Genomic DNA, 12,555 nt, shown 5'->3' with positions numbered 1-12,555 from the left:
ACAGACTGGGAAGAAATTGGTTCCGAGGAGAGTTTCAAACCGAGGGTGAAGGCAAGATCTCAGCACAAGGCCACCCCAACCCGCATGGGCTTTTCCTTGGGAGTTGTGATCCTGACCAGGAGAGCAGCCCGGTTACCCAACTGCACAGGGGGAGCCAGCTTGCCATAGAGTTTTCCAGGGCCAATTTTACGGCAGAGACACTGGGTTTGGCTGTCTGCACTGCAGTCAGCTGCTACTCACATCCCACAAGAGGTCTGGCCTGGGGGGACCCACCCATTACCGCCGGGGCAATTATAATCCACCAGCCCTACCAGTTTATAGCTCGGCCAGTGGAATCCTTTCCTGTTGGGGAAGGGAAAACCCACCCAGAGCACTCCCATACTGGGCCGGAAATCGGTTTAATCTTCCTCCTGAAGGAAGCTGGAACCCCTTGCCTAGAGACCACCCCAAAGGCTTTAAAACATAAAAAAAATAAAAAAAAATCACGCTTCTATCAGAAAAAAAAGGTCAAAACCAAGACCTCAAACACAAAAATCATCAGATGTCCTCCCCTTACATAATGTTCATAGAAGAGACCATTAAAAGTCTAAAAGAGAGTTAGAAGATAAATGGGGAAAGGAAAGAGAACCTTTAAAGAACAACAACTTCCTAAATACAATTGAAAAAAAAAAATTCCAGGAATAGGGAAACAAAATTGTGAATTGAAAAAATAAAAATCTCAGGAAAGTAAGAATTTGAATTGAAAAAATAAAGAATTCACTAGAAAGTAGGATTTGGGGAATTGAAAAAGACAAAGAACTCAAAAAGTAGGATCCGGGAATTGAAAGAAAATAATTCACTAAAAAAAATTAGTGAAATGGAAAAAAATTCCCGAAAAACAATACATTCAAAAACCAATTGGACAATACAGAAAGAAGTAAAAAATATTGAAAAAAAATTTTTAAAATTAGAACTAACAAATTAAACTAATTATTAGACAGCAAGAATAGTCAAAAAAACAAAAAATGACAAACTGGAAAAAACAATTTTCATTTGCAAAAACGACACCTTGGAAAATAGAAGAGAATAATCGGGATTATTGGACTTTCTGAAAACAGATGAAAAAAGAGCCTAGATACTATTTTACAAGAAATCATCAAAGAGAACTGCCCAGATGTAATAGAATCAGAAGGAAAATAGGCATTGAAAAATTATCAACACCTTTAAAAAACCCAAAAATAAAAACCCCGGAATATTGTAAAATTTAGAACATGAGATTAAGGAAAAAATTTTACAAGCAGCCAAAAAAACATTTAAATACCGAGGTAAAAGATCACCCCAAAATCTGGTGCCCCCACATTAAGGAAAGAAGGGCCTGGAATATAATTCCGAAAGGCACAAGAACTTGAGATCAGCCAAGAATAAACTACCCCAACTGTTGAGATTTTCTTCCAGGAAGAAGATGGAAATTTAATGAAACAAATGAATTCCATTTTTCGAAGAAAAACCAGAACTAAACAAAAAATTTGATTCCAAGAATAGAACCAAGAGATGCAGAAAAAGGTAAAAAATAATCGGAATTTATTTCTTTGGGATATCAAAAAAGAAACATTATAATTTGATGTACTGATATAAATAAAAAGTAGATATGGAAAAAGGGATGATGGCAGAACAAGGTGGGAAGGAGGGATAAAAAAGGGAAACCAATCCCAAAAAAGGAAGAACATCATATCTGAAATTTAGAAGGGGAAACATTGTTGAATTACTTCCATCAGAGTTGGCTCAAAGAAAAATAATTGACATTTGTTTTAGAAAATTCTCTCCGCCTCATTAAAAACAGAGAAAAGGAAAAAGAAAAAGGTTAAGGGAAGGAAGGGGAAAGACTCAAAGGGGGAGGGAGGGATTAAAAGAGGATAAGTATCGTGATACAAGAGGGGTACATAATTTGGGGAAAATTGGGGAGGCAAGAATAAGTAAAGCACAATTGGGGTTTTAGGATGGCAGGAAATACAGATTTATAATTTAACCATAAATGTAAATGGATGAACTCCCCCAAAAGAGGAGGCAGATAGCAGACTGGAAAAAGTCAGAACCCTACAATTTTTGTTTAAAGAAAACCATTTTTAAAGAGGGATAATAAGAGCAAAAAGAAAAGGCAAAACTATTACTTCAGGTGAAACAAAAGAAATAGCCATCCTTATCCAGATCAACAAAAAGTAAAATTATCTAATTAAAAGAGATAAGGAAGGTAATCATCCTGCAAAGGGTACATAAAAACCCAGCAAATCAATATTTAAAATATATGCACCAAATATGGCACTAACTTCCAAAGGAAAGTTAAAAGTTGAAGAAAAATAGACAACAAAACTTAAAATGGAGATCTCAACCTTGCACCTTCAGAATTCAAATCAAACCACAAAACAAAAAGAAAGAAATTAAAGAAAAAAATATTAGAAAAAATTAGGATTTGGATCTTCAAAAATTGAAGGAGATAAAAGGAATATACTTTCTTTCTCAGCATTCATGGAACCTAAAAAATTGACCAATATTAGACATAAAGACTAAAATTAAAATGCAAGAAAGCAGAAAAAAATGCTTTCTTTTCAGATCATGATCAATAAAACTATATTCAACAAAAAGTTAGGGGAAAAGACCAAAAAAGAATTGAAACTAAACAATTATTTAAAAATGATTGGTGAAGAAAATTATGAACAATTAATAATTTCCTCAAGATAAAAAATGATGGACATCATACCAAAATTGGGGATGCGCAAAGTGGTAATAAGAAATTTTATATCCAAAAGGCTTATTGAATAAAACAGAGAAAAGAAAAGATTAATGAATTTTGCAACTAAAAAACTAAAAAAGACCAAATTAAAACCCCAATAAATATAAATTGGAAATTTAAAAATTAAAAGGAGAAATTAAAATATTGAAAGTAAAAAACTATTGAACTAATTTAAAAAACTAAGAGTTGGTTCTAAAAAGCCAAAAAATAGATGTTTGAAAACTGATTAGAAAAAGGAGGAGGAAAAAAATTAGTAGTCTTAAAAATGAAAAAGGAGAACTTTCCACCAATGGAGGAAATTAGAGAAATAATAAGGAGTTTTTTGTCAACTTTTACCAATAAATTTGATAACCAAGTGAAATGATTGATACCCAAAAAATACAGACTTCCCAGACTAAAGAGGAAGAATAAATTTTTGAATAGTCCCATTTCAGAAAAAAGAAATAGAACAGGAATTAAACAACCCCTAAGAAAAATCCCCGGACCAGATGGATTTTACATTGAATTTTACCAAACATTTAAAGAACATTGGCCCCAATGCTATAAAATTTTTGATAAAATAGGGAAGAAGGAGTCCCTCCAAATTCCTTCTATGAACAAAAAGATACCTAAACCAGGAGGTTGAAAAAACAGAGAAAAAAATTTAACCAATCCCCAAGAATATTGATGCTAAAATCTTAAATAAGATAATAGCAAAAAGACTACAGAAAATCATCTCAAGATAATACACTAGTGAGGATTTATACCAGGAATGGGGTGGTCAATATTAGAAAACTATCAAATAATTGGCCATTTAATAAAAATTAAAAAAAAACCATATGATCATCTCAATAGATGCAGAAAAAGCATTGATAAAATCCAACATCCATTCTTATTAAAAACACTTGAAGTATAGGAAAAAATGGTTTCCTTAAAATAATCAGCAGCATCTATTTAAAACCACGAAGCATCATATGTAATGGAGACAAACCGCACCATTCCCAAAAGTTGGAGGAAACAAGGTGCCATATCACTTTATTTTATTGTATTAGAAATCACAAGAATAAGAGCTGAGAAAGAGATTAAAGGAATAAGAATAGGCAATGGGAAGCCAATTACACTTTTGCCATGACATGATGGTTATTTAGAAATCCCAGAATTTGCTAAAAGTTATTAGAAATAATCCACAATTTAGAAAGTTGGTTAAAATAAACCCCACATAAGTCATCAGCATTTTTATACCAAAAAACCAACGTCAGATTAAAAGAGAAATTCCAAAATAACTACGATAATAAAAAATTTTAGAATCATCGCAAGGAAAATCAGAAACTTTATGGCAAAAACAGACCATTTTTCCCACAAATTAAGTCATCTAACCAATTGAAAATAAAATGCCTTGGATAGGGGAGAAATATAAAAAGATGACAATATTATAAACTAATCTATTTATTTAGGCTATACCAATTGATCCCAAAAACTATTTTAATACTAGAAAAAATAAAACAAAGTTCATATTGATAAACAAATGGTCAAGAATTTCAAGGAATTAAAAAAAAAATCAAAGATTTTACTGTACCAGATCTAAAATTATATTATAGAGCAAGACCAAAAACATTTGGTTTGGGCTAAGGAATAGATTAAGATCAGTGGAATAGTTGGGTTCAAGGATAAAACAGTCAACAAATAGCAACCTAGTCTTTTGAAAACCCAAAGATCCCACTTTTTGGGATAAAACTTACGTTTGAAAAATTGCTGGGAAAATTAAACTAATATGGCAGAAACTAGGCATTATCCATACTTAACACCTACCAAGATAAGGTCAAAATGGGTTCATGACCGGTAAAAATGAAATTATTAATAAATTAGAGGAAATAGGATAGTTTACCCTCAGACCTGTGGAAGGGGAAGGTCTTTATGACCAAAGCAGAACTAGAGATCTTACGTCACAAAATAGAAATTTATTATACCAAACTGAAAAGTTTTTGCACAAACAAAACAATCAGACAAGATTAGAAGGAAGCAAAAACTGGGAAAATATTTTACAGTCAAAGGTTCGAAAAGGCCTCATTTCCAAAAAATAAAATTAACCAATTTATAAAATCGCCATTCTCCATGAAAAATGGTCAAAGGATAGAAAGACACCTCAGATGAAAAATTGAAACTATTTCTATATGAAAAGATGCCCAAGTCATTATTAATCAAGAAATCAAATTAAACAAATCTAAATAAACCACCGCGATTGGTAAGATGACAGGAAAAAATAATATGTTTTGCAGGGGATGTGGAAAACTGGGCATTATTCATTGTTGGTGAGGGAACAACCCAACCATTTTGGGAAGTATTTGAACTATTCAAAAAGTTATCAAACTGTGCATACCCTTTGATCCAGCAGTGATTCGGGATTATATCCCAAAGAGATTATAAAGAAGGGAAAGGACCGTATGTCAAATTTTGGCAGCCCTTTTGTAGTGGCTAGAAACTGAAAGAATGGATGTCCATAGTTGAAATGGTGAAAAATTGTGGTATATAAAATTATAATATTATGTTCTGTGAAATGACCAAAGGAGATTTGAAAGGCCTGAGAGATTAAACTGATGCTGGTAAATGAGCAGGACCAGGAGATCTTATATCTTCCCAAAATATAGATGATGACCAGTTCTGATGGATCAGGCCATCCTCAGCAAGATCAACCCAAATCATTTCTAATGGAGCAGTAATGAATAACTATTATACCCAGAAAAAGAACTCTGGGAGTGACTAAAACCATTACATTGAATTCCCAATCCCTATATTTATCACACCTGCATTTTTGACTTCTTCAAAGCTAATTGTACAATAATTCAAGTCTGATTCTTTTTTGTACAGAAAATTTTTTTATGTATACTTATTATGTATCTAAGTTATATTTTAATATAAACACTGGGTCATCCTGCCATTTAGGGGTGGGGGGTAAGAGGGAATAATTAAAAGAGGTTTGGCAATTGTTAATGTTGTAAAGTTACCCATGTTTATCCAAAAAAGGCTATTAAATAAAAAAAAAAATAAAAAAAAAAAAAAATAGAATTTTAACTGGATTACTATTTTGAACTTGTTCTTCAATATATCCTTTGTCAACCTTAAAATATGAATTGTACCCTTTTATTCTTCCCCTTTAAAAACCTCCTTTCTTTTTTTCTTTTTTTTATTATACTTTTATTTAAAGATATATGCATGGTTTTTCAGCATTGACCCTAAACCTTCTGTTCAACTTTTCCCTCCTTCCCCCTCTCTCTCCTAATGGCAGGAACTAATGTCAAATATGTTAAAATATTTAAATACAATATTAATCCCGTTATTTTGCACAAGAAAATCATAATTAGAAGGAAATCAAAATGGCAGACAAAACAGAGGGATTGGAAAACCATGTTGTGGTTCACATATTTCCCAAAAGTTTTTTTGAATTAGCTGGTTCTTTCATTATTGAACAAATGGATGATTTGTTCATCTCATTGTTGAAAGGCCACCCATCAGAACTCTCATCATATAGTATTTTGTTGAAGTATATAATGCTTTCCGGTCCCCAATTTCCCAGCATAGTTCAATCTGTCCCCTCCAGGCCTTTAAATAATTTGTTCATTTCTTACAGAACAATAACATTCCATAACATTCATATTCCACAATTTATTCAGCCATTCTCCAACTGATGGACATCCATTCAATTTCCAGTTTCCAGCCACTACAAAAAGGGCTGCCACAAACATTTTTGCACATACAGGTCCCTTCTCCTTCTTTAAGTCCTCTTTGGGATATAAGCCCAGAAGTAACTGCTGGATAAAAGGGTATGCACAGTTTGATAACTATTTGAGCATAGTTCCAAACTGTTCTCCAGAATGGCTGGATGCATTCACAATCCTACCAACAATGTATCAGTGTCCCAGTTTTCCCACATCCCCTCCAACATTCTGCATTATCTTTCCCTGTCATTCTAGCCAATCTGAGAGGTGTGTAGTAGTATCTCAGAGTTGTCTTAATTTGCATTTCTCTGATTAATAATGAGATGGAACATCTTTTCATATGGCTAGAAATAGTTTCAATTTGTTCATCTGAGAATTGTCTGTTCATATTCTTTGACCATTTATCAATTGGAGAATGGCTTGGTTTCTTATAAATTGGAATCCATTCTCTATATATTTTTATCATTTCCTTTCTTTAAGGTACAATTCAAATAGCACTTCCTCTATGAATTTTTTTCTGATGTAAAGAAATTATATTTTGTAAATTACATAAGAAAATCTACATTTTCTGAAAAATCAAATTAATCTGAAGGCAAAGGCTGTTTTGTTTTTAATCTGTATATCTCCAGCAAGTAAGAGAACATGATCAACAATTTTCAGGGATTCAACATCTCCTTGACCTTAAGTATAATAAAATTTTATGTTCTCTAAAATATCCAACTGATAGTCAATATAAATATTATGATCTATATTGGACAGACAATACCCTCACAGAAGGAATTGCAGATATCTGAAGTATTGATTTCCTGACCTCAGTTCTTTTTCATTCATTACTGACTTATGACACCTCATTCTAGCACTTGAGATTATCTGATAACTGAGATATGACATATAACAATAATGGCAAGGTATTTTAAAATATGTTAGGAAAAAAATGAACAAAGTTTCAAGATTGAAATAAACTGTGCTTAGATTCTATTAATATTCTATTGCCAAGTTAAAGTTAAGTGACAACAGCCAATTTTGTAAAATTGAGATCTTTAAACAAGCCAAGTTAGTGAGAGCTTAGGGTGTCACACAACAAATGCTGAAATATCCAAGGAGAACATTGGGAACAAAGTTTATATAGGGTATAAAGACTGAGATAATAACTAAACTGCATGTGGGAGAGATTAGGCATCTCATAATTTTATCAGGTGAGTTGTTTTGCACCACAAGAAGAATCATTAAAAAAAATGGATATCTTTGAAGGGGAGAATTTGGGAAATTTACAAAATAAAGAGAGCCTGGAAGTGACTATTTCAGATCAACCCCAGTTAGTTTACTGTTCTGGAAATGGCTATAGGTCAATTTTAGTAATTTCTTAGTTAACTGTGTTTATTAGTACAAAGATGCATTCTAAGACATTTTATCACAAGGTTCCTTGCTAAGGTTGTTTCACCATGCATTCTTCAAGATTTCATTGATTATCAAAATCATTATTATTATTGTAAGGTATATGCATATTCCAGATCAGTATTTATTACATCTAAAACCTTTTGTGTTCCTCAAGGCCTTTTTAAATCTTTCCAACAACTGGTCAGCCATTTTCCGTTAAAATCCTAAAAGATGGTTAGCCTGCTACCTTCCCAAATCTTTTTTGAATAATTTTTATTTTTAGGAATTTGAGGGAAGAGAGATAAGATGTCAGACAGCAGACACAACTTTTTGTGATCTCCTCTAATATTCTCTCAAATAAACAGTAGATTAAACCTCTAAACTTGTTTTGAAATCACAGAACCCACAAAAAATTTGGGATACAACAAATTTACAGAAGAAGATACCTTGCAAGAACTTCAGAACAGCTCTGTTTCAAAAGAGCAGTAGGCTGAGCCCAGACTGCAGCACAAGGATTTCAGGGCAAGGAGCTGGTGTGGGGAATCAGAGCTGTGCAGCTTCTACTCACCCAGGAATCTTTTGTGAGTCTTTTAGGCTATTCTGGTTGCAAGTGGGTTATCTAGCAGATTTGCTACAAAGGCAAAATATAAACCACTGAGCACTGGAAGAACTCAAGACCTAGCTGTAATTACCCAGTACCAGAAGTCAATTAGCAGAAATGTGCCAGGGCAAAATAAAGCACAGGTTGCTTTTTTTCATTAAGAGTAGACCCCAAGCCTTAAAAACATGAGCAAAAAAACCCCAAAAGAATTTTCACCATTGACAACTTTTATGGAGAGAGAGAACAGACCTCAAATCTTGAGGTTAACAATGGCTAATCAACTCCTGATGAAGCCCCAAAGGAAGTTATGAGCTTGTCCTCATATCATAGGGCTTTCTTGAAAGATGGTTTAGAGGATCTTATAAGACAGAAGAAAAATGGGGAAAGGAAATGAGATCATTTTGAGAAGAGATTTGGAAACACATATAACTCCCTGCAACACAGATTTGATGAAATGGGAAAAAACCATAGAACTCTTTACTAAATAGATATGAAAAAAGATACCAATTTCTTGAAAAGAAAATTTGTGAAATTGAAAAAAATTGCAGTGAACAAAACAATTCAATTGGTGAAATATAAAAGGAGCTAAAAAGCATAACTAAAAAAATAATATACTAAAAATTAGAATTAAATAAATGACAGTGAATGACTCAATAAAACTACAAGAATCATTCAAACAAAAGCAAAAAAATGAAAAATATAGACAAAAATATGCAATATTTACCAAAAAAAAAAACTGACCTGGGAAAAATATCGAGGACAAGCAATCTAAAGATTATTAAACTTCCTGAAATTCCCATGATGAAAAAAGCACCTAGACATTTTCATATAGGAAATCATAAAGGAAAACTGCTCTGATGTCTTAGAATCAGAAGGTAAAATAACCATTGAAAGAATACACCCATAACCTCCTGAAAGAGATCCCAAAATTAAAACTCCAAGGAATGTCATGCAAAATTTCAGAACTATTGCACCAAGGAAAAAATATTGCAAACAGCCAGAAAGAAACAATTTAAATACCATGAAGGTACAATCAGGATTACCCAGGACCTAGTAGCTTCCACCTTAAAGGACCAAAGGGCCTGCATTTGATATTCTGAATGGCAAAGGAACTGGAAATAAAGCCAAGAATAATTTATGCAGCTAAAATGAGTATAATCTTTCAGGGAAGAAGATGGACATCCAATGATATATGTGAATTTCATCTATTCCTAGTGAAAAGATGAGAACTGAACAATTTGATCTCCAAACACATAACTCAAGAGAAGCATAAAAAATTCAAAAGGAAAGAAGTCTTGAGAGCTATATTTCTGTTATAGGTATACATAAAGTGTGTGGGAATAATTTGATTTTAATATGATAATATGAAAAAAAAATTGAGGTAGAAAAGGGATTGTACTGGAAAAAGAGGTTAAATAAGGGAAATTATATCTCACAAAAGGGAAAGGAAGACATATTTTAATTGAGGGAAAGAAAGAAGGGGGATGAGGATTGTGTGCATATTACTCTCATTAGATTTGTCTCAAAAAGAGAATATCAGACATATTTGGTTTCATAGAGAAACTTGTTTCACCTTATAAGAAAGTGGGAGTGGAAAGGGAAAAAGAAAGAGCAAGACTAATAGAAGAGAAAACAAATAGTAGGAGAAAAGTGCAAGAAAGGAAGAGGGAGGTCTAAAGGGAGATGACTGTTCAAGAGAGGTGGTGATCTGAAACAAAATACTCAGAAGAACAGGAGGAAAGGAAAGAGAAAAGTAAAACTTGGGGTAAATAAGATGGCAGGAAATACAGAATTAGTTCTTTTATAACGGTTTGGTCATGTATACTTATTGTGTATCTAATTTATATTTAAATATATTTAGCATCTATTGGTCATCCTGCCATCTGGGGGTGGGGGGGGTAAGAGGTGAAAAATTGGAACAAGAGGTTTGGCAATTGTTAATGCTGTAAAGTTACCCATACATATAACCTGTAAATAAAAGGCTATTAAATTAAAAAAAAAAAAAGAAAAATAAAGCTTAAAAAAAAAGAATTAGTTATTTTAACTGTGAATGTGAATGGGGTGAAATCTCCCATAAAGAGGAAGTGCATAGCAGATTGAATGCAAATCCAGAATCCTACAATATCTTGTTTATAAGAAACACATTTAGAGTAGGATGATACTTACAGAGTGATGGTAAAGGGCTGGAGCAGTAAGACAGTCAGGGGTAGCAATCCTGATCTCAGTCAAATCTTACTAAAGGGTGTCACAGATTATGAAGCAATATCAATAGTAAACATATATGGATCAAGTGGCATAACATCCATATTCCTAGAGGAGAAATTAAGAGAGTTGCAACAAGAAATAGACAGCAAAACTATTCTAGGGGGGGATTTCAACCTTGCTCTCAAAGAACTAGATAAATTGAACCACAAAATAAATATGAAAGAAGTTAAGGAGATACAGAAAATGTTAGAAAAGTTAGGAATGAGAGATCTTTGGAGAAAATTGAATAGAGACAGAAAGTTTACTTTTTTCTTGGTAGTTCATGGAACATACAAAAATTGATGATATATTAGAACATAAAGACCTCAAAATCAAATGTAAAAAGGCAGAAATAATAAATGCATTTTTTCACGACATGATGCAATAAAACTTATATTCAACAAAAAGCCAGGGGAAGATAGTAATTGGAAACTTAATAATCTCATCTTAAAGAATGAATAGACTTCTGGCCAAGATGGCGGCGAGGAAGCAGACAGCTGTGTAAACTCTGCATTTTCTCTCAGAATCCTTCTCATTACAAGCCTCTGAATTAATGCCTGACTGAAAAAAAACCCACAGTTACCAAGAGAGACATCCTTGAGATTCACCAGCAAAGGTCTGTTTTTGCTCGAGGGCGGGACAGTTTTAGATCGGGCACAGGCTGAGGGTAGGCAGCGGCAGCAAGAGCTTGGCAGGCAGCTCACAGCCAAGCAGACTGGAGGGGGTTGGGGTGTGATCTCAGCCGTCTCTGCGGGGAGAGCTTCACTACTGGCTTGGATACTTTGCTCTGGCAGCAAGTCAGTATGTGAGAAGCTAAAACACCGGGAAGAATACAACCCCAAAGCAGCTGGAGTTCCTTGGGACCGCCACCCTCCCCACAGCGTCTCAGCACGCTTTCAGAGTCTCAGAGGCATGGCACAGCAAGTCCTGTTAGTGCCTCGGCGTGCAGTTAGACCCGCAGTCTGTAGAAGCTCAGTAACGCCACCAGCCCTCCTCCCAAAAGCAGATTCATTTGTGGTTTTTTCTTTTTCTTTGCTAGTTTGTCTCTGATTCTTCTCTGACAAAATGAACAAAAGTTAAAAGGGCTTTGAATGATTGACAGCTTTTAGTACAGACAGAGAAAGACTCTAAACCCTGGAGGAGACTAAAACAGATTATCTTCAGCTGAATACCCATGGAGGAGATCATCTGTCTCCCAGCACAGATGAATCTCATAGAAGAATTCAAAAGAGTCTCACAAGAGGCTAGAAGAAAATGGGAAAAGTGAGAGGAGGCTGTCAGAGAGTCTGGAGAAGTCATCTCCTCCACTTAAAGACAGAATGGATAAAGATCATCCTTGAAAATAGGATTAGTGACTGGAAACAGAAAATAGTTCACTAAAGAATAAAATGGGTGAAATGAAAACATTCCATAGAACAAATTGACAATTAGAAAAGATATAAAAAGTGAATGAAGAAAAACACTTCACTGAAAATAAGAATGAGAACAAATGGAATTGAATCGACTCAAGGAGACAAGAAGAATCAACAAGTCAACAAGACCAAAAAACAAACAATGGAGAAAAGGTGAAATACCTTCTGGGAAAACAACAGAACCTGGAAAACAAGTCTAGGAGAGATTATCTGAGAATCATGATTCCCAGAAAAATATGATGAAAAAGAGCCTGGACACTATTTTCCAGAACATTATCAAAGAGAACTGCCAGAAGTCATAGAAACAGAGGGTAAAATAGACATTGAAAGGATTCATCGATCACCCACTGAAAGGGATCTAAAATCAAACACAAGAAATATAGTGCAAATGCCAGAACCCTCAAACAAAGGAAAAATACTCAAGCAGCTAGAAAAACCCAATTCAAATATAGAGAGAGCCAC

The sequence above is a fragment of the Sarcophilus harrisii genome, chromosome 2, assembly GCF_902635505.1.
Source record: "Sarcophilus harrisii chromosome 2, mSarHar1.11, whole genome shotgun sequence".
In the NCBI taxonomy this organism is placed as follows: Eukaryota; Metazoa; Chordata; class Mammalia; order Dasyuromorphia; family Dasyuridae; genus Sarcophilus; species Sarcophilus harrisii.
Note: the sequence above shows the minus strand (reverse complement) of the source record.